Source organism: Callithrix jacchus, chromosome 17 (genome assembly GCF_049354715.1).
Source record: "Callithrix jacchus isolate 240 chromosome 17, calJac240_pri, whole genome shotgun sequence".
Classification (NCBI taxonomy): Eukaryota; Metazoa; Chordata; class Mammalia; order Primates; family Cebidae; genus Callithrix; species Callithrix jacchus.
Genome location: NC_133518.1, coordinates 32,376,157 through 32,400,314, shown reverse-complemented (window position 1 = coordinate 32,400,314; position 24,158 = coordinate 32,376,157). Strand labels below are relative to the sequence as shown.

The following is a 24,158-nucleotide window of genomic DNA, read 5'->3' as shown; positions in this document are numbered from 1 at the left end:
CAGGCATCGTGGCTCACACCTATAATCCCAACACTTTGGGAGGCCGAGGAGGGTGGATCATGAGGTCAGGAGTTCAAGACCAGCCTAGCCAACACAGTGAAACCCTGCCTCTACTAAAAACTACAAAAATTAGTCAGGCAAGGTGGCAGGCACCTGTAATCCCAGCTACTTGGGAGGTTGAAGCAGGAGAATTGCCTGAACCCAGGTAGCAGAGGTTACAGTGAGCCAGGATCCCACCATTGCACTTCAGCCTGGGTGACAGAGTGAGACTCCATCTCAAAAAACAAAACAAAACTCTGTTTCTTAAAAATTAAATTTAAAAAATGAATCTGTTTTTATCATTGGCAATATATTTGTGTTTCATATGACTTATGGCAGTCGAAAAGAAATTTAGAAAAGTAAGTGGTATGTAAACTATTACACACTGAATGAGCTGTGTAATTCAAAGTTAGGATATAGGATACCTTCAGCTGCTAAGGTCAAATCAGCAGCCATCGGATTAGATTTAAGGAGTGGGAACTTCCCTAAACCCTATCCTCATTTCTTCTACATTATCTACCTATAATAAGGACAAAGGGAAACCTTTTCTATAATGGGAGCCAGACAGAATTTGATAGAAACTAGCAAGCTTCTAGAATCAGACTAGAACTAAGTAGTCTGGATCTAAACTGCCTGTCTATGGTGATGGATTCTTTTAGATGCTACTTCAGTCTATGGTCCATGTCGACCAGAGAGCCTGGGGCTCCTAGCTGAAACCTATTCCCATCAAGGGAGAAATCTTGGGACCTAGTTTCACTGAAGTACATTTCAGTTGGGAAACAAAATATCCTTTCTAGAGAAATTTGCTACCAAGGGATTTAGCAGAACTTACTGGAAACTCTACACCCAGAGCTGAAAAGACAGTGGAGCTAAAAGAGAAGACAGATTTCCTAGACCTTGCCATTAGCTACCCCCTCCCTAATCCCATTTACTGACATTTAGATGGGAGTCTCAGTGGATTTTTTTCTGTTTTGGTTACAAGGGGGCAAAAATAGCCACCTTTCTTCACATAAAACTAAGTTGAGGCCGGGTGCAGTGGCTCACGCCTGTAATCCCAGCACTTTGGGAGGCCAAGGCGGGCAGATTACCTGAGGTCAGTAGTTCGAGACCAGCCTGGCCAACATAGAGAAACACTGTCTCTACTAAAAATACAAAATTAGCTGGGTGTGGTGGTACATGCCTGTAATCCCAGCTATTTGGGAAGCTGAGGCAGGAGAATCGCTTGAACCTGGAAGGTGGAGGTTGTGGTGAGCCAATATCACGACATTGCACTCCAGCCTGGGCAACAAGAGCGAAACTCCAACTCAATAAATAAATAAATAAAAACTAAGTTGAAAAAAATGAGTGGGTTTCCCCTCTGGTAGTTGTATGGCTTTGACATAATACTTTGAGGTAGAAAAACAGTGCTGGCTTATGCATGTAGCATGAGTATCTGAAGACCAGCCATCAGGTCTTCCAAGGGAATATGAGCATTTTAGAAGGATGTAAGAGAACTGTGACAAAAATCCAGCCTTTGGTGGTAGACTGGGCAAGATTTCAGGCAGTTGATAATGTGTGACTGAAAATAAGTATTGCTTGTGTGATGTGAAGAGCGTGTACCCAACCCCAGGGCACTGACATCAACACACACAGGCAAGAAAACAGCCCTCCAGCTAGGGTCCCAGTGAGTCCTGCCTACCCAGAAAAATCGGGAGATGCAACTCTGGGTATGGGAAAGTGATGAACAAAACCAAGGTGTGGGTCGGACACGATGACTCACACCTGTAATTCCAGCACTTTGGGAGGTTAAGGTGGGTGGATTACCTGAGGTCAGGAGTTCGAGACCAGCCTGGCCACTGTGAAACTCCATCTCTACTAAAAATACAAAAATTAGCTGGGCATTGTGGCGGGCACCTGCAATCCCAGCTACTCAGGAGGCTGAGGCAGGAGAATCATTTGAACCCGGGAGGCAGAGGTTGCAGTGAGCTGAGATTGTGGCATTGCATTCCAGCCTGGGTGACAAGAGCGAAACTCTGTCTCAAAAAAAAAAAAAAAATGAAAGAAAGATGGCGGGAGAGAAGAGAGAGAGAGAGAAAGAGAGAAAGAAAGAGAAAGAAAGAAAGAAAAAGAAAGAAAGGAAGGAAGGAAGGAAGGAAGGAAGGAAGGAAGGAAGGAAGGAAGGAAGGAAGGTAGGTGTGGGAAGAGGCAAGGCAGGGTGAAGGAAAACAAGAAAAGGGTCTAGGAGAGATGCTCCCTGCTGACCTGAAGGTGGAGAGTAGTACATGAGGGATGTGCCAAGAATTCAGGGCTAAAGCACTGTGTCCAGGGCAAGTTGAATAGAACAAAGAAGCCAGTCATGACTTCTGCCCACTGAAAGATCGCTACATACATCTTGGTCCTGAAATAGCACACTACTAGAATATTCTCTAGGATTTTATGCATGTGTTGACTTACTAATGTTAAGATCTTTTTCTTATCCTTCCACATTGGTGTGAAAGCTACACATAATACATCTGATTCTGTTCCCTTCTAATTAGTCCATGACCATTAAGGGAGCAGGCTAGACAGAGTGGACATGTGAGATAAGGAATGCTTTTAGAGAAGAGTCTCAAATCTGTGATACTTAAACTCTACCTGCTCAACCTCACAGAACCCCAGATTCCCAAATGGCTTATTCCTACAAACTCCTTCTGTATCCCCAGATACAGGAGGAGAGGCAATAAAGGATATTTATGGTATTCACCTGAGGTTTTCAGATACAACAAAAGGGTAATAAAATTTGGTGTCCTAAGAAGCTCTGTGCTCCCCCTAGTTAGAGTAATGACACCAGGGATTTAATTGTGTGAACAAGGTGAAGATAAAAATGTGTAAACATAATCTGGGTGTAGTGGCTCACACCTGTAATTCCAATACTTTGGGACCCTGAGGTAGGAGGATCACCTGAGCCCAGGAGCTCAAGACCAGCCTGGGTAATATAGCGAGATGCTATCTCTACAAACAGTTAAAAATTAGCCAGAAATGGTGATGTGCACCTGTGGGTCCAGATACTCAGGAGGCTGAGGTGGGAGGATCATTTGGGCCCAGGAGGTTGAGGCTGCACTGAGCCATGATTGCATCACTGAACTCCAGTCTGGGTGACAGAGAAAGACCCTGTCTCAAAAACAAAGGAAAGAAAGAAACAGAGAGACAGAGAAAGAAGAAAACAAAGAAGGAAAAGAAAAGGCAAAAGAAAGAAAGAGGAAGAAAGAAAGAAAGAAAGAAAGAAAGAAAGAAAGAAAGAAAGAAAGAAAGAAGAAAAGAAAGAAAGAGAAAGAGAGAGAAAGAAAGAAGAAAGAGAGGAGAGGAGGGGAAGGAAGGAAAGGAAGGAGGGAAGGAGGGAGGGAAGGAAGGAAGGAAGGAAGGAAGGAAGGAAGGAAGGAAGGAAGGAAGGAAGGAAGGAAGGAAGGAAGGGAGGGAGACAACCTATGCTGGGAATCTGAGCTACGAAGTCTAGAATGCCTTTGAGAGCCTCCTCCTCTAGCAGTGAGGTGCTAATAAAGTAAACCCTTGAGTAAGCCCATGTCAGCAGGCCATTACAACATATTTCTCATACTTCAGAAGTGGTTGGTTGCTGTGTCAGGCAGTGGCTCAAGTGCAACTATGGCAGTAAAACAAAGCTCCACAGCTTAGGAGAGACTTCTAACATAAAGCAACAATAAAAAAAGTTAAAACTCATGTGGTCCTTACTCTGTGCCATGCACTCATCTAACACTTCACATTTGCAGTACTAACACGTTTAATTCTCACAATACCCCTAAAGCCTAGGCACACTATTTCCCCATTCTATACATAAGGAAACTGAGGTACAAGAGGTATATGACTTACCTAAGGGTACACAGCTTGTTAGTGGCGGTTCGGATTTAAATCCACACCACCTGGAACTAGAATCTATGCCCTCTTCCACTACTAAACTTCCTTGCTGGTTCACCATGCATGTGGAATGAAGCACAAATGCAAACAGTCACTAGAATCCTGTAGTCATAAAGCAATCAATGAGATGAGTTGGGGCAAGATTACATTTGCTTAACATTATCGCTGACATGAAAACATAAGTAGAAGAGGTTATCATACAAAATTTATAGGTACAGGCTGCCCTTTGTGTATTTTTTAAAAAGAATAGAAAATTTGACTGGGCACAGTGCTTCATGCCTGTAATCCCAGCACTTTGGGAGGCCAAGGCGGGTGGATCACCTGAGGTCAGGAGTTTGAGACCAGTCTTACTAACATGGTGAAATCCCATCTCTACTAAAAATACAAAAATTGGCGGTGATGCATCCCTGTAATCCCAGCTACTCGGGAGGCTGAGACAGGAGAATCACGTGAACCTGGGAGGCGGAGGTTAAGGTCAGCCAAGATCGCACCATTGCACTCCAGCCTGAGCAATAAGAACGAAACTCCATCTCAAAAAAAAAAAAAGAAAAGAAAAAGAAAATGTATGAAGCCGAAGAATATGTCTGGGAGTTTAGAGAAGTACTCCAAAAACACTGCTTATGTTCAATGAGGCCATGTAAAGGGGAGATGTTAGGTGGACGTGCCATCTGCAGTCTCTGTCCAATGAATGTCAAACTCTGCAGTGCAATCAAATCATATCTGATCATATCAGTTCTCTCATTGCAAATCAGTAATAGTTCCACAGTATTACAGAATAAAATGTAAATTCCTTAGTATGACCCACAAGGCTCTTCATAATCTGGTCTCAACTGGCCTCCAAGTCATACTATCCAACATTCTTCCCCTGCATCACAAACCTCCTTGTCTGGCCTCAAACAAAGAACTTCTTGCTGGCCTCAAACACGCCATGCATTTTCATGCCTTCCTGTTTCTTCAAAACATGGTCTGAAGACCATCTGCATTGGAATCAGCAGAGGGACTTCTTAGAAATGCTGACTCAGGGTTCCCTGGAAATCAACTGCCTGGGTATGTGGCCCAGGAATCCGCATTTTTACAAATTCTCCAAGAGACTGATTTTCCTGTGCATTAGTGTTTGCGAGTCAAATCCCTTCCTTATCATGAGCCATCTGTCCTTTCCATCAGCCCTCCACAGATCAAATATCATCTCCTCTAGAAAATCTTTTTATTCCTTTCCTTCTCCAGATAAAATTGCCCTTTGCACCTTCTGTGCATCCACTTTTCCCTATTCAGACCTATGGTACTTACTGCTCTTATTTTTGTGACCTAGATTGTTATTTTTTGGAGACCTTAATTCATTTGGCAACAAGCTTTTATTGAATGCTGAAGAACCACCGATGGAAGAACAGCATGGAGATGCACGGAGCTTAGAGTCTAATGAGGCCGCAGGAAAACCCTGTTCCACTGAAGTGTGCTGCATGCTATGAAAGGGTGTTCTGCAGGCCGTGGTTCAGGGTGGGGGCATCTCAGACGGGCACGGGGGCCAGGGAAGCTTCTAAGTAAACTGATATCTAAGTTGATTCTTGGAAAAGGAGTAAGAAGTACCCAAAAGAAGAAGAGAGCATACTCCAGCTAAAGGAAAATATTCACTAAGGCTCAGGGTGTGAGAGTGTGTGTGTGTTGTGTGTTTGTGCACACGTGCTCTGAGTGCAAAAACTGAGACTCAAGAGTATTCTCCATAATAAACATAATAACCTGATGTGTATATCTATCTGGAGTCTTTTTTCTGCCTTTCTTCATACTTAAAGTCATATTAAACACATTTTCCAGTCTCAAAGAAAACAAATTCTTCCTAGATGATGTCAGATAGACACTTGAGCTTCAAACCTAACAATGCCTAATATCATCCTCTTTGTCTCCCAATCCCTGTGTGCCTGTGTGGGCATATGTGTGTGTTTATCATCAGTGCGTGAATAAATGTGTACATTAAAATGTAGTTGATATGGTGGGACTTAGCATAGTATAAATGCTATATATTTTAGCATTTAAATATTAGGATTAAATATTTCTAGGTTCAAATTCCAACTTTGTCAGCTGTGGCTAAGTAACTTTGGGCAGGTTATAAATGCATTCTGGACCTCTCCATTTGCATAATGAATGTAGGCATATTTATCTCATAATAATATTATCCTGATTAAATAATATTCAGCACTTAAAATGATGCCTGGTAGATAGTAGGCATTTTTTTTTCTTTATTTTTAGTAGGGGCGGCGTTTCGCCATGTTGGCCAGGCTGGTCTAGAACTCCTGAGCTCAGATGATCCAACCGCCTCCACCTCCCAAAGTGCTGGCATTACAGGCATGAACCGCCACACCCAGCTGATAGTATGCATTTTTTTTAAAGTAGAGCAGTTACTAAATTTCTGGATTTAGATGTCGTTTGCAAATCCCATGCTATCTCTTAATAAATTGGTGTGACCTTGGGAAATCAACTGAATTAATTTACTTCAGTTTCCACCAGAGTCTCCCTATCTAGTAAGTGAATGCACACAAGACTTACAGCCCATTGCCTGGCACACAGGAAGCACTGAATAAATTACCATTATCATCATTGTTATTACTTTTCATTAAAAATATATTTTTGGTTGGCACTTCTGCCACTTATATATGTAGTCTGTACATGGAAGATTAGTGTTCTGAAATAAATACGATCATTTCACAATTATGAGGCATCTTTCATTTATCCTATAGTTTAGACCATTGTTTTAAAAATGATATCCAATTACAGGTGACTACCACAAGGTGGCTCCAGACCATCGCTTTTATTACAAAGTATGTCGCATTTCAGATAGAGTTGTTTCCCAAGCAATATTGTGAGAACAACTGTGTTTTTGTTTGTTTTACAAAGATATATGGCACTATAAAACAAATTATTCTTCATTATTTTCACCTCTCCCAAAAATATAGAAAATTAGCCGGGTGTGGTGGCTCAGGACTGTAATCCCAGCTACTCTGGAGGCTGAGGCAGGAGAATCGCTTGAACCCGGTACACAGAGGTTGCAGAAGCTGAGATCTTGCCATTGCACTCCAGCCTGGGCAACAGATAGAGACTCCATCTCAAAAAATAAATAAATAAAAGAATTAATGCAGAAAGGGACCGGCAGTTTATTTTGTCTTAGAACTGCCTCGGTGTTGCCTTTGTTAACTCTGAAAATTTTGTCACTTTGAAATGCTACAATCATTAATTGAGGAAAAAGATGTTTGCTCCTTGATCTCCCCTGAAAGCTTAGAAATAAGACTTTGACTCTACTGTTAAAGCTTCTTCCTGGGCTTAGTGCTGGGAGTTTATTTTTAGTATTTTGTTTCTCCTAGAAATTGGGAATTCTGCTGCATCTCTCTCCCTGGGAAACCTACAGGCTTATACTTAGTTTACATCCCTCATGGACTTCTAGATTGACTGCAAAAATGTTTTCCTGGTCCCAAATTTTCACTTACTTGCCTCTATTAAGAGATGTATATTATGCATTATGTGTTGTAATATATAATACTTTCACATTACAAAAAGCCAGCTTCCAAGTAGAACAGTCAGAACATACACATGTACATACATACAAACACATGTGCACACACTATTTAAATGGCATTTTAATTTTATATCTATGAATTATGTATGCTATCTTGTCTTATCTGAATTTGAACTTGGGGTTCATGCAGGACCTCTAGAGAGGACCTACTCTCCCAGTTTACTACAGGTCAACCCTCATTCAGCTTTCAGCTTCATTCACTTATACATTCTGACTGGACTCAATGCATTTGAGACACAGTCTCACTCCCATCACCCAGCCAAGGTTGTGCCACTGCACTCCATGGGTGATGGTAGTAAGACCCTATCTCAGAGAAAAAAATCTGGTGTAGGCTGGAGTGGGGGAAGGGAGGTGGGAACCAGTTTGCCTCATAACAAATAAGAATAATTAATTCAAAGGCCAGGCATGGTGGCTCACGCCCATAATCCCAGCACCTCGGGAGGCCGAGGCGGGCGGATCACAAGGTCAGGAGCTCGAGACCAGCCTGGCCAATACAGTGAAACCTGTATGCACTAAAAACACACACACACGCAAAAAAAAAAAAAATTAGCTGGACGTGGTGATAAATGCCTGTCATCTCAGCTACTCGAGAGGCTGAGGCAGAAGAATTGCTTGAACCCAGGAGGCAAAGCTTGCAGTGAGCTGAGATTGCACCACTGCACTCCGGCCTAGGCAACAGAGCACGACTCCACCTCAAAAAAACAATAGTAATTAATTCATAGGTTGTGGACTAGAGTCTAAGAGCATTAAACAGGACTTCAGAATTCCATAGTCAGAAGCATAAATGAGAGAAAAGATTCTTCCCCTTTGTATTTCTGTTACTGTCTCACCCATTTCTCGCAGAGTTTAGAACAGGAAGATGTGTAACATGAAAGGTCTACGTGATAATGAACATGAAATGGTGAAATACGAAAGCCCAACTAAGGGGCAGGTAGCAAGGGCTTTCCACAGTTCAACACAGGAAGGAAGAGGGAGTGCAATTATTTTTATGCAGTGGAAAAGTTGTTCAGTTACAAATAACCTGGAAGTTGTTTTGCCAAAATCCAGAACAGAATAAGACATTCTCAGTGAGGCACTTGGCATAGTGCACAAACACAGACACATCATTTCAGGGGAGTAAGCTGCCAGGGCAAGCATTTTTAAAAGAATACTAGGAGCAGAAAGAAAGTGATTAAGCTTTGTGTAATTCTGAATGCAAGTAGCTGTAGACATAGACACACATTACTGGAGAGACTAACTCTGAGTAATTGGAGATGGAGAGAATTCTCTTCAACTAATGATTAAGTTAATGATATGAAACAGTAGGCTAAGTGGGATCGGTTGAGAATATAAATCCAGTACACAGAACAAACAAGAGGGTAGAATATACAGTTTTATCACCTTAGACATATCTTTTTTGATCTTGGGGATGAGCTTGTGTATAGGCAAAATGTATTTTAAACCATGCTTACATTAATTTACCCAGAAAAGCCCTAATATTCAGAATTCTCAACTCTATCCTGTGCTAAATCCATTATCAAGTATCTCCCAGATGCATCAAATAGAAGAAAAACTACACTTTCTACCCAAATAGGATTTCCTTGTCACCTGATTTATACTGGATCACAGGTGGATTATATTATAGAGACACTAAAAATTGTAGAAAAAGGTTGTCAGGGATGAGAGTGAGACAAGTGAGGCACAAAACTTAAGGTGGCACTTGCTCTCGAGGCCACGCAAGTGTGTGTCAGCACCTGATTGAGTGCCACCTAAAATTTTGCATCCTGGGTAGCTCAACTTCCCTTAGACCTGGTCCAAGCTTCATAGGTTCTTTCGTAAAGTATTTTGCCATTTTTGTAAAGTTCAAGTGGGACATAGTTGATGTTGCCACTATTTTCAGGAGAAAGCCTGGCAGGGAAAAGTGAATTCCTCACCTGCATCATTGCCAAAATGTCTCCTTCCTCCACCGGCTGTTTGGTGAGACAGAAAGACAGCTTCAGCTGTCTTATTCCACCCACCCCAGCAGCTGCTTGGACCTACTGCAGGCAGTACACAACAGGAATATGTGTATGGTGGTGGGAGGGAGAGCGAGGGAGGGGCAGGGAGGCTACAGAAATGCCTACAAGACTTGTCATGACTTAAGCTGTTATTTAGATATTATTTTACAAAATCTTTTTATAATGCATCTTGATATACTTGCATGATATAATGCTTATACTTTTCAAAAGCAATTTTTGAAATCTATCAGTTGTTTGATGTTGATGGAAGCTTAATAGCCCAGTTTTGAAAGCTTTGTTTTCAAAGACCTAAAAAGATTATTTTTATTGAATTGTGTAGTTGTAGAGCTGAGAGAAAACTTATCGTTTTAATTTCTCCTTTTGAAGTTTATATACTTTTCAAAGATGCATTTGGTGACAAAATGGAATTTACTAGAAGTATTGTGAGAAAAATTTTTATTTTTCTATTTTAATTTTTATTACTTATTTATTTTTTGAGAATGAGTCACACTCTGTTGCCCAGGCTGGAGTGCAGAAACCCTATCTCCGCTGACGGCAACCCTTGCCTCCCAGGTTCAAGCAATTTTTCTGCCTCAGCCTCCCGAGTAACTGAGATTACAGGCACATGCCACTGTGCTTGGCTAATTTTTGTATTTTCAGTAGAGAGAAGGTTTCACTATGTTGGCCAGGCTGGTCTGGAACTGCTGACCTCAAGTTATCCACCCACTTCAGCCACCTAAAGTGCTGGGATTGCAGGTGTAAGCCACCAAGAGAGAAAAATATTAATATAAATATGTGAGCATCTACATGGAACCAAGACAAGTGAACCTACAGGAAAAGGATACACGTGTCTTTTCAGAGTCATAGTGAGGGGGAAAAAAAGAAATACTTCTGAAACCTAATGTCACTTGACTGTAAGGGAGAAATTGAGAAGTTAATGAATTGATATCAGTTAAATCAGAAAAATTGCCCAGAGAAAAACACTCGATTCCATAATGAACAGAAATTACCAGGAGTATCTTGATTAGTTGAAACAAGATAATGTAAGCATAGGCAAGTAAGGTGAAGATTTTTATGTGGAATGATTACGTCTATTATCTAACATTATTTAAACTTCATGCTTTCAGATACACAAAAGTGGTAAAGTTAAAATAATAATATTTGTTTTCTATGTTAGATGAGTTCCAGGAAAGAGACAGTATCTCTTTCTAGGACCCAGGGATCATCTCATAACATTAGAATTCAACGTACTGAAATTAACCTGATAATACAAAATATACCATAGCATGAGGCCGGGCGAGGTGGCTTGTAATTCTAGCACTTTGGGAGGCCAAGGCAAGTGGATCACGTGTGAGGTCAGGAGTTCCAGACAAGCCTGGCCAAAATGGTGAAATCCCGTCTCTACTAAAAATACAAAAATTGAATTGGGTGCGGTGGCTCACGCCTGTAATCCCAGCACTTGGGGGCACTGAGGCAGGCAGATTGCCTAAAGTCCAGGAGTTAAAGACCAGCCTGGCCAACATGGTGCAACCCCATCTCCACAAAAATTAGCTGAGCAGGGTGACTGGCCCCTGCAATCCCAGCTAAGGGAGGCAGGAGAATCACTTGAACCCTGGAGGCGCAGGTTGCAGTGAGCCAAAATTGTGCCACTGTACTCCAGCCTGGGTGACAGAATGAGACTCCAAAAAAAAAAAATTAAGAATTAAAAAATAAAAGTAAAAATACAAAAATTAGCCAGGCATGATGGCACATACGTGTAATCCTAGCTACTCGGGAGGCTGAGGCAGAAGAATCGCTTGAGCCCAGAAGGCAGAGGTTGCAGTGAGCTGAGATTGGGCAACTGCACTCCAGCCTGGGTGACAGAGCAAGACTCAGTCTCAAATAAATAAATTAAATTAAATTAAATATACCATGAAATAATAACTAGTGGTAAATGGCTAGGATTTCACGTGAAAGCAATGAATAGAATATACATTACTTTCTTAGGAAGTTTGCTAGTAAACAACCCATCTTCCTCTTAGAAAACTATGAGATCGGAAATTTGGAGGTAAATAACTGGAGCCTGCTGGGAACAGGACTTATAAAAGGAACTGTGTCTGGAAGGCTGTGGTCCAAGGCTATTTTTGCCGGCTATAAGCAGGGTCTCCGGAACCAAAGGGAGCACACAGCTCTTCTTAAAATTGAAGGTGTTTATTCCCAAGATGAAACAATTCTATATGGGCAAGAGATGTGCTTATGTATACAAAGCAAAGAACAACACAGTGACTCCTGGTGGCAAACCAAACAAAACCAGAGTAATCTGGGGAAAGGTAACTCGAGCCCACGGAAACAGTGGCATGGTTTGTGCCAAATTCTGAAGCAACCTTCCTGCTAAGGCCATTGGACACAGAATCCGAGTGATGCTGCACCCCTCAAGGATTTAAACTAATGAAAAGTCAATAAATAAATGTGGATTTGTGCTCTTGAAAAAAAGAAAAGAAGAATAAGAAAGAAAACTATGAGAGCACTGGGTGCGGTGGCTCCCACCTATAATCCCAGCACTTTGGGAGGCTGAGACACACAGATCGCCTAAGGACGGGAGTTTGAGATCGGCCTGACCAACATGGAGAAACCCTGTCTCTACTAAAAATACAAAATTAGCTGGGCATGGTGGCACGTGCCTGTAGTCTCAGCTACTGGCGAGGCTGAGGCAGGAGAATCCCTTGAACTCGGGAGGCAGAGTTTGCAGTGAGTCGAGTTCACCCCACCGCACTCCAGCCTGGAGTGCATAGCTACATATGTTCAAATTCCTACAAAGTCTCTCAGGTTATGAATCAATTTCATAAGTGATAAAATACTGCTTAGGATAACATTAACCAGAAACTACCCTGCAGTCATTTTTTCTACAGTTAATGCTAGGTGTGGTATTTACAAAAATCACCTGTAATCACCAAGAGTGAAACTCCATCTCAAAAAAAGAAAAAGAGGCTGGGCACAGAGGCTCACGCCTGTAATCCCAGCACTTTGGGAGGCCGAGGTGGGCAGATCACAAGGTCAAAAAATTGAGACTATCCTGGCCAACATGGTGAAACCCCATCTCTACTAAAAAAATATATATATATATAAATTAGCTGGGAGTGGTGGCATGCACCTGTAGTCCCAACTACTTGAGAAGCTGAGGCAGGAGAATAGCTTGAACCAGGGAGACAGAGGTTGCAGTGAGCCAAGATCGTGCCACTGCACTCCAGCCTGGGCAACAGAGGGAGACTCTGTCTCAAAAAAAAAGAAAAGAAAGAAAAAGAAAACTATGAGACTCTTTACAGTTAGTATTTTCAAAATTATATTCGGTATATTCTCATGTTGCTATATACTGAGACAAAATCAACAAAGCAACATACTTGTTAGGATGTATTACAAGAATCCTCATATTTAAGCTTTAAATATATCCCTTCAATCTCTCCAACTGGTAAAAAAAAAAAAAAAGAAAAAAGAAAAAAGACTGAAAAATATAAGAAAAAGCAAATGTTTCAAAAGAATGTAGGTTTTTTCCAGATTATGTAAGCAATACATACTTATTTTAGAAAATACAGAAATTAAGAAAGAAATGAAGGAGAAAGGAAAGGAGAGAGGGAAGAGAAAAGAAAAAGAGAGGGAGTAAAGAAAGGAAAAAGAGGGCCGGGCTCAGTGGCTCACGCCTGTAATCCCAGCACTTTGAGAGGCTGAGGCGGGTGGATCACGAGGTCAAGAGATCGAGACCATCCTGGTCAACATGGTGAAACCCCGTCTCTACTAAAAATGCAAAAAAGTAGCTGGGCATGGTGGCTGAGGTAGGAGAATTTCCTGAACCCAGGAGGCGGAGGTTGCGGTGAGCCGAGATCACGCCATTGCACTCCAGCCTGGGTAACAAGAGCGAAACTCTGTCTCAAAAAAAAAAAAAAAAAAAAGAAAGAAAAAAGAAAGGAAGGAGGAAAGGAAAGAAGGGAGCAAGGTAAAGAAAGACCAGCAAAAGTAGACATATTTCTACTGGATAGGTTGAAATGGTCTAAACAGTCTAAAAATAACTAGGACTCATGCCTATTCACGCATGGATAATTATGCCTTTCTGCCAATGTCAGAGGGTTTTCTGGTTTTAAATAAGCTTTGTTTCTTTTGGGTTTTTAAAATTATATTATTTTTATTTTTACTTTTGATCTTCTATAATCTTTATTCTTCCTACTTCTTTTAGATTTGTAATCCCTTTCTATATTACATTAAAATTTTTTTATTTTTTCTATATTACATTTTTATGTGAGGTCAAAAAATTTTTTTTAAACTGGTAGACAGTATAAGGGTAAATTACTGGATTTAGTTTTAGAATGTGGCATTCTAGACTTGGGTTGGTCTGTAAATGAGGTTTGTTCTGACACAAACTTTGGTCTGCTACTCAGATTCTTTAGAAATGCTATAGATCCCTTTTAAACTCCATTCAACTTCTTGAAATGATTTGTAATGTTCTATATATCATTCATCACTACCTGATTTTTTTTCCTTATTTGCTTATTGTCTGTATCACCCAACTAGAATGTAGATGCCAGATAATCTTGTCATGTTCACTGGAATACACAGGACCAACACCTGACAAGTAGGAAGAACTTAATAAAAGCCCTCTTACTACATAAACATAGTACCACCTAAATGCAAGATGAATTTTCCCCAAAAATTTCTAGAAAATACAATAGCCATGTATGTTCAAGTTCCTAAAACGTCTCTCATGTTGTGGATCAATTTTGTAAGCAATAAAATATTGCTTAGAATAACATTAACCAGAAACTACAATCATTTTTCTATAACTAATGCTAAGAGTGGTGTTCACAAAAATCATGTCTTGGCCTGGTGCAGTGGCTCTTGACTGTAATCCCAGCACTTTAAGAGGCCAAGGCAGGCATATCACAAAGTCAAGAGATCGAGACCATCCTGGCCAACATCATGAAACCCCGTCTCTACCAAAACTACAAAAATTAGCTGGGTGTGGTGGCACATGCCTGTAGTCCCAGCTACTCGGGAGGCTGAGGCAGGAGAATCACTTGGCCCAGGAGACAGAGGTTGCGGAGAGCCGAGATCAAGCCACTGCACTCCAACCTGGCAACAGAGCAAGACTCCGTCTCAAAACAAAACAAACAAAATCATCTGTTAAAGTTAGCATAAAAGACCTTTCAGCCCGAACCGCCATCTTCCGGTAATTTGCCTAAATGATGAAAACAAAGGGAAAGAGGAGAGGCACCTGATATATGTTCTCTAGGCCTTTCAGAAAACATAAAGCTGTTCCTTTGGATACGTATATGCGAATCTATAAGAAAGGTGATAGTGTAGACATCAAGGGAATGGGTACTGTTGAAAAAGGAAGCCTTACAAGTGTTACCATGGCAAACCTGAAAGATTCTACAGTGTTACCCAGCGTGCTGTTGGCATTGTTGTAAACAAATGAGTGAAGGGCAAGATTCTTGCCAGGAGAATTAATGTGTGTTGAGCACATTAAGTACGCTAAGACCCGGGATAGCTTCCTGAAACACGTGAAGGAAAATGATCAGAAAAAGAAAGAAGGCAGAGAACGGTACCTGGGTTCAACTGAAGCTGCAGCCTGCTCCACCTAGAGAAGCGCACTGTGTGAGAACCAATGGGAAGGAGCCTGAGCTCCTGGAACCTATTCCCTGAGAATTCATGGCATAATAGGTGTTTAAAAAAAAAAAATTAAAGACCCCTGGACTATAAAAATGTTTCCTTTCCGTCGGGCGCGGTGGCTCAAGCGTGTAATCCCAGCACTTTGGGAGGCCGAGGCGGTGGATCACGAAGTCAAGAGATCAAGACCATCCAGGTCAACATGGTGAAACCCCGTCTCTACTAAAAATACAAAAAATTAGCTGGGCACGGTGGCGCGTGCCTGTAATCCCAGCTACTCAGGAGGCTGAGGCAGGAGAATTGCCTGAACCCAGGAGGCGGAGGTTGCAGTGAGCCGAGATCGCGCCATTGCACTCCAGCCTGGGTAACAAGAGCGAAACTCCGTCTCAAAAAAAAAAAAAAAAAAAAAAAGTTTCTTTTCATTGAAGTGTGGTGTCCTCTTCCCCAAAGAAATATTTAAAGCAAATTTTAATTGTGTCCTAATTCATTATGTAATGTCTTTACTATTCAAATTTAATGTATTTCTTGCTGAAAGATGTGAGGTAGTTTATTACAACAAATTACTCAATTGGTTAGAAAATGGCCAGGTATTATATGTGAAATATTTGTACTGGTTTGAAGATAGCCCATCTAAATCATCAAGGAAAAAATAAAACAATTTACAAAAGAAGTATAAAAGAAGGCAAAGAAGGTTAGCAATTTCAGTATTTATTCTGGGTTTTGATACCATGTTTGCAAGTGTTGGAAGCCATTATTAATAGGGCTTTTAAAGATTACTTTAAAAAGGAATAATGGGGGCCAGCCACGGTGGCTCAGGCCTGTAATCCCAGTACTTTGGGAGGCCGAGGCAGGCAGATCACGAGGTCAAGAGATAGAGACCATCCTGGCTAACATAGTGAAACCCTGTCTCTACTAAAAATACAAAAATCAACTGAGTGTGGTGGCACGTGCCTGTAGTCATGGCTACTTGGGAGGCTGAAGCAGGAGAATCACTTGAACCCAGGAGGCAGAGGTTGCAGTGAGCCGAGATCAGGCCACTTCACTCCAACCTGGCAACAGAGTGAGACTCCATCTCAAAAAAAAGCAATAATGGTTATTTCATTGAAAGGATTAGAAAAATAAATCTAGAGGAAGAATAAAAATAAAACTGTATTAATATATGTTAATGGGAATCTCCAGTGTCAACATCACACATGCAGTCACAAAGTGCTATATCTCACTGAGATACAAGTAATGCTGCTCTGATAATTTAAAAATAGCTCTGCTGATGACAAAGACAACTGATGTCAAAGATTTGAAAAGGCTGAATAATTAAAGTGTGGCTGCTGAAAAAAGCAATATTTCTAAATGGCTATATTTAGATAATATGTAATTTAAAATATGACTAAAGCAATAAATTAAATTCTGTAAGTGAACAATGCACTGTTTCATCCACATCCTTTGAAGTTTACTTTTTTGCAAAGACAAAAGTCTTATTTGGGGGAATCTTCACATGGGAATAAACAGTAAGTTTATTTTTTAACATATCTTGTTGTATATTAATTGTGGTATTTCAATATGAAACTTTTTCAGTTCTGTATGATTCTCAACCACTAGATATTTAACTGTTGCTTCTCAGCTATTCTTATTCTCTTTTCCAAAAACTAATAATAAAGTTCTGGAGCCTCTGTATAGCATATCCACATCTGTTAACTGCTATTTCATACAGATTTTTAAATCTTTTATCTCTTTGTGCTGGATTATCTATATTTGTCAGTACCTTTTTTTCTAACTTTTTTTTTCTTTTTTCTGAGACAGGGTCTCCTGTCATCCGGAATGCAGTGGCACAATCATGGCTCACTGCAGCCTCAACCTCCCAGGCTCAAGAGATCCTCCTGCTTTAACTTCCTAAGTAGTTAAAATTGCAGACACGTGTCACCATGTCCAGCAAATTTTTTTATTTTTTTATAGAGACAGGGTCTCACTATGTTGCCCAGGGTGGTCTCAAACTCCAGGACTCAAGCCATCCTCCCACCTTGGCCTTCCAAAGTGCTGGGATTACAGGCATAATCCACCAAGCCAGGCTTTTTTTTCTTATTTTTAATTTTTCTCTTTAATTGCATTTAGTCCTGGGTTAATCCTGTTTACTATTTTTTTCTATAATATTTTTTATTTCCAAAGTTTTTACTTGATTTTTTTTCATGTGCTACTGTTTTTGTTTCCACATTTATTTATTTATTTATTCTTAAGTTTTGGGGTGTTGTTTTTGTTGTTGTTGTTTTGAGACAGTGCCTCACTCTGTCACTGAGGCTGGAGTACTATGTCATAATCTTAGCTCACTGCAGCCTCAATCTCCTCAGGCTCAGGTGATCCTCCCACCTCAGCCTCCCAAGTAGCTGGGACTACAGGCGCCTGCCACAATGCCTGGCTAATTTTTATGCTTTTTGTAGACTTGTAAAAGTCTTAAACACATTTGTTGCATTTTTTTTTCAGATAGCTCTATTATTTTAATTTCATGCAGTGTTTATATTTCCCAGCCTTTAATTTTTTTTATCTTGGCAGCCATATTTCTGATGCACTATGGAATTTATTTGCTTATTTATTAACCAATCAAATAAGCAGCAGAGAACTACGAAATTTTGGTTTTTAAGGTTGCTTTGATGGGACATTATTTTTTTCTCCATGTTCTTTGCTCGAGGATTTTTTTTTTTTTTTTTTTAGACAGAGTTTCACTCTTGTTACCCAGGCTGGAGCGCAATGGCTCGATCTTGGCTCACAGCAACCTCCGCCTTCTGGGTTCAGGCAATTCTCCTGCCTCAGCCTCCTGAGTAGCTGGGATTACAGGCATGCGCCACCATGCCCAGCTAATTTTTGTATTTTTAGTAGAGATGGGGTTTCACCATGTTGACCAGGATGGTCTCGATCTCTTGACCTTGTGATCCACCCGCCTCGGCCTCCCAAAGTGCTGGGATTACAGGCGTGAGCCACCGCGCTCGGCCCGGGTTTTTTTTGTTTTTTTTTTAATGCTCTTCATATTTCTCTCCCCCAGTGCTGCACCACCCAGCCCACTAGGGACCCCAATCCAGAACCAGGTCTTATGTAGGTGACTTGAGCTGATGGGCAATACTGGGGCAAATGCTGGTCCAGGCATGGCATCAGTAGGTAGGCTGGCACAAGCTCTGGGTGAAAGGCAGCTTTAACTTTCCCCCTCCTCCTGCTTAAGCAGCTCTATATGAGCTGTAAATCCAGTTGTTGGTCAAAGGCTTTTTTTTCTTCCTTTCATAAGCTGGGGATTCCCTATTACAGGCCTTGATTTCAAGCAATAGGCTGGGTTCTTGTCCCCTATTCTTCATAGATTGCAGGAGCTAAGTTTATATCTACTTCTCCCAGCTGCTGGACACAAAACATGCCAAGCCCACTTCCCTCCCACCACTTTTCCATCACAGTTACTGACACTGTTTCTGACCAATGCTGTATCTTTTAAACTTTTCTATTTATATAACGCTCATTTTAAGTATTAGGAATGTGATGGGCAAAAGAATCTCAATGATGAACAATACCAACAGAAGAGTTTTGGTGGCATTTTGTTTTGTTTTTTTCAGATAGAGTCTCGTTCTTGTCACCCAGGCTGGAATGCAGCGGTGCGATCTCGGTTGCAACCTCCACCTCCCGGGTTCAAGCGATTCTCCAGCCTCAGCCTCCTGACTGGCTGGGATTACAGGCATGTGCCACCATGCCCGGCTAATTTTTGAATTTTTGGTAGAGACAGGGTTTCACCATGTTGGTCAGGCTGGTGTTGAACTCCTGACCTCATGATCTGCCTGCCTCAGCCTCCCAAAGTGCATGAGCCACTGTGCCGGCCGGCATTTGTTTTTAATCAAAAAGTAGGAGGTTATTTTTACATAAAGAAAATTAACTTTTCACCAAATATAGTTAAAATCCAGAGACTTATTTTCTGCTCAATCTCCAGCTCTTGGAATGCACTAAGAACACTATAGGAGCTTAAGAAAGAATTTGTTAAATGAATGATTTGCTGTTGATCCCTGAGTTAGTGGGGCAAGGAAAAGGGTAGAAAGAAAGAGACAAAAAATTACACAGGATAGTGTGATGTTGCCTTTGATTCGATCATAGTCTAGTAGAAATAACAACTAATTATGTGTCTAATATACATGACACAACACACAGTTAAGACAGTATGTAATAAATTTCTCAACTTAAGCCATGCCAATTACAAGTGCTCTGACATTTGATAAATTTACAGTGTATCCAGCTGTAATTTGAATAAAGGAAAGAGCAGAAAGAGATGTAAATTACTGCTACATATATTTAAATATTTTAATAGGGAAGGGGAGAGTCATTAGCTATTCCATTTCTTCTATTTAGATCCCTTTACAGAAGGATGTGGTCACAACTTTGAAAAAATAGCCTGTATTTTGGGAAATAGTGCAAGATCACTGCAGTTGACAGTAAATGTCAGAGGTTAATTTTACAGTGCCATTTATTTATTAAATATGTAAGTTCAGGCTGGGATTGGTGGCTCAGGCCTTTAATTCCAACATTTTGGGAGGCCAAAGCGAAAGGATCCTTTGAATCCAGAAGTTTGAGATCAGACTGGGAAACAGAGCAAGACTCTGCCTCTACCAAAAAAAAATTTTTTTTAAGTAGCCATGTGTGATAATGTGCACCTGTTGTCCCGCCACTCAAGAGGCTGAGGTGGAAGGATTGCTTGAGCCTGGGAGATGAAGGCTGCAGTGAACTATGATGGAGCCACTGCACTCCAGCCTGGGTGACAAGTCTCACTTTATGTGAGACCCCATCTCTATAAAGAAAAAAGAAAAAAATGTATTTAGGTTCAGAATATAGACAACTTGCTTACAGACCTTCCTGAATTCAAAATGTGATCATTCTTTCCAGAAGAAAGACTTTTTTTAAAAAAAAATAAGCCGTGTCTCCATGGTAACTATAAAGGCAAATCTTGCTTTGTGACTGTTACATCAACATGAACAGCTGGAACAGGTTGAACAAAGATGGGGAGAAAAGATGGGGGAATTCAGAGAGAGAGTGAATAAAGAAAATGACAGCCCAAACCAGAAGCTGTGTAACTTATGCCTTGATTGATTAGTACTGCTTTCGAAGAAATCAGTTTCAAACCTTTTTTTTCAAAGATATTTCCCCTCCATCCTGTTCAAATCAAAGGTGGTACAAACTATTATGCCATTTTTTTAAAAAGAAAAGTAAATTATTTGAATTAGATATATTTTAAAAATCAGTGGGCTTTGACAGAATCAATGTCTTTGACAAGAGCCACACAAAGAAAATGGAAACCAAATATATATGCACAGGCTCAGATAATGAATTAATGCAAGAGGAAAGCTGTACTGCTGTGGGATTTCTTTTCACACTTCAAAAAAATCACTGTATAATGCATGTCCATATAGCACAAAGTCACAGTATTACTGAACCACTTGTTAGTAGATGCACTACTAAGAATTTAAAAAATGCACCAATGGATGGTGAATCACATTTTTGGTGAATGGAATCATTTTTCTATCCAGTTTATGACTAAAAATATGTATACAAATTTTGGTTTAGTTTTCCTAGATATGTGGGGAAATCATTCCTATTATAATCAATCAGCATAACAGGATTATTTATGGCAATTTTTAATCAAACTTTTCATTTTGAGATTGTAATTTCAACTGCATAAAGAGTACATGGGACTCTCCATGTTATTTCTTACATCCGTGTATGAATTTAATTGTAAATTAATTTAATTATAAATCACAATTATAAATTTACAATTAAATTCACTGTAAATTAATTTAATTATAACTTACAATTGTAAATTTACAATTAAATTCATTATAAATTGATTTAATTATAAATTACAATTATAAATTTACAATTAAATTCATACACAGATGTAAGAAATAAAGCCAGATGTGGTGGCTCAAGCCTAGAATCCCAGCACTTTGGAAGGTGGAGGCAGGCAGATCACAAGGTCAGGAGTTCGAGACCAGCCTGACCAATACAGTAAAACCCCATCTCTACTAAAGCCATAAAAATTAGCCAGTTGTGTTGACATGTGCCTCTAATCCCAGCTACTCAGGAGGTGGAGGCAGGAGAATCGCTTGAACCCAGAAGGCAGAGGCTGCAGTGAGCCAAGATCTTGCCTCTGCACTCCAGCCTGGGCAACATAGTGAGACTCCGTCTCAAAAAAAAAAAAAGAAATATCATGGAGAGGTCCCATGTACTCTTTACGCAGTTTCCCCCCGATAATAACATAAAACATACTACAAAATTAATAAATAAAATAATAATAAAACATAATAAATATATGCAAAATTACAAGCAGGATATTGACATTGATGCACTCCATGGAGTTTATCCAGATTTTTCCAGTTGTGTGTATGTGTGTGTGTTTAGTTCTATGTTATTTAACATGGGGAAGTTTGTGTATCTACTGCTACGATGATACAGAACAGTTATATCACCACAAGGATCTGTGATACTGCCCTGTTATAACCATATCTACTGACTTACTGCCAGGTAACCCATCCCTAACCACTGAACAACCACTAACCTGTTTTCTGTTTCTGTAATTTTGTCATTTCAAAAATATCATGCAACTGAAAGCAGTACCTCACCTTTGGGGAGTGGCTTTTTTCACTCAACATAACTCCTTTAAAGTCTACCCAAGCTGCTGTGTGTACAAACAGTTCATTTATTTGTATTGCTGAGTAGTTTTTCATGGTATGAATGTACCACAGTTTGTTTAACCATTCACCTGTGGAGGAACATGTGGGTTGTTTCCAATTGGGGGCTATTATAAAGCCACTATGATCATTCATAAACAGGTTTTTGCCTGAACACAAGTTTCCTTTTTCTGGGCTAAATCCCCAAGGGTGTAGTTGCCTGGCCATATGGTAATTGCATGTTTAGTTTTACAAGAAATTGCAAAATTGCCAGAGTTAGCTGGACCATTTCACATTCCCACAGCAATATATGAGTGATCCTTTCTGATGTGATATTTAAAAAGCAAATTAAAATAACTATTATCTCATCAGAGCAAAGAAATTAAGATGATTTGCTTATTTGCTAGAGTTTTTTTTTTTTTATTCTCAGTTGGTCTGGGTTCAAGTCCCAATCTTGATATTTGATAGCTATGTGACCTCTGAAAAGCTATTCTTCAACTGAAGCCGCAGTTTCTCCATTTGCAGAATAGGAATAATACTATACCTATATCACAGATGTGTCATAAAGATATAATAATTGTTTGGTTTATTATTATTTATGACATAATTGTAGAGAAGTAAAAGAGATATCTATGAGGTTAGGGAAATACACCACATACTTTACCATACTCTGACAATTTCTGTACAATAAAAAGATTCTGGGAATGTTTCTTAGCTGTGATACAAAGATGATTTTCACATCTAAATCTTTTCAGACTTGAAATTTATAACTTTATTGATCATAGTGAAATAGTGGCAGAAATAACTACAGTTTTGAAATGATAGAAAATGAACAGGGCTACCTCATTAAAGTTTATCAAATGGTAAAACATACTTTCATAAATCCAAGGAATGGAGAAGTTCAATTTCACTTTAAGTTAATGGGATGGGAAATTAAATGGTTTTAATAATGAAATGGAAATGATAAAAGACTGCAAGATATCTGATGGTATTATCAGTCAATCATTTCCTCCCTGTTATCAGTTGCTATTATTATTATTTTTTAAGACAGGGTCCCCCTCTCTCTGTTGCCCAGACTGGGGTGCAGTGGCACAATCACAGATCACTGCAGCTTTGACCTCTGGGGCTCAAGTAATCCTCCTGCCTTAGCTTCCTGAGTAGCTGGGATTACAGGCACATGCCGCCATACCCAGCTAATTTTTGTATTTTTTTTTGTAGAAACGGAGTTTAGTCATGTTGTCCAGGCTGGTTTCAAATTCCTGAACTCAAACAGTTCTCTCACCTCAGCCTCCCAAAGTGCTGGGATTACAGGTGTGAGCCACTGTGTCTGGCCTGAGTTACTACTTCTAAAGAAAGGTGAAAAAAGAATAAACTGGCTACTTTTTAATTCTCTTATCCAAAAAATTATTTAAGAGGAAATGATAGTGATCAGATTATTGTCCTAAAAAGAGCTTCCATTTCTGTGTGCTTTTGTTTTGTGTATGTGCCTGAGTGTGTGTTTGCCAAGAAAGAATAAATGCAAATAGCTATTAACTTCCAAGTCTTGATATACAAATTTAATCCACAAAATTTATTTTTTTAATCCAAAAAATTTATACTTTTTTTTTTTGAGGCAGAGTCTCGCTCTGTTGCCGAGGTTGGAATGCAGGGGTATGATCTCAGCTCACTGTAACCTCTGCCACCTGGGTTCAAGCGATTCTCCTGCCTCAGTCTCCTGAGTAGCCGGGATTACAGGAGCCCCTCACCATGCCTGGCTAATTTTCCTATTTTTAGTAGAGATGGGGTTTCACCATGTTGGCCAGGCTGGCCTCAAACTCCTGATCTCAGGTGATTCACCTGCCTCAGTCTCCCAAAGTGCTAGGATTACAGGCATGAGCCACCTGGCAAAATTTATACTTACTAAAATCAAAATTAACTTCTAAAATGTTTCAGGCTGGTCACAGTGGCTCATACCTGTACTCCCAACACTTTGGGAGGAAAAGGTGGGTGGATTATCTGAGGTCAGAAATTCGAGACCAACCTAGCCAACATGGTGAAACCCCATTTCCACTAAAAATATAAAACTTAGATGGGCATGGTGGCAAGCACCAGCTGTAATCACAGCTACTCTGGAGGCTGAGGCAGGAGAACCACTTGAACCTGGAGGGCAGAGGTTGCGGGGAATCAAGATCATGCCACTGCTCTCCAGCCTGAGCAACAGAGTGAGATTCAGCCTCAAAATAAATAAATAAATAAAAGTTTCTATTCTTTTCATCTTTTCCTTGAACTTAAAACAGTAAGCTGGGGGGTGACTCAAGATGGCGCTGTGAGAACAACCCAGGATTGGAGCTCTCATTGAATCTGCAAAGAGGTGAGTCTGAGCTGCATTTCCAGACTGATCTTTGT

General features: G+C 40.2%; 1 pseudogene; it reads left to right on the top strand.

Annotated features, from left to right (window-relative positions):
- Window positions 1-9,418: 9,418 nt before the first annotated feature.
- On the top strand, window positions 9,419-11,921 carry LOC108588813 (large ribosomal subunit protein eL33 pseudogene; annotated as a pseudogene).
- The last annotated feature ends 12,237 nt before the right edge of the window (window positions 11,922-24,158 follow it).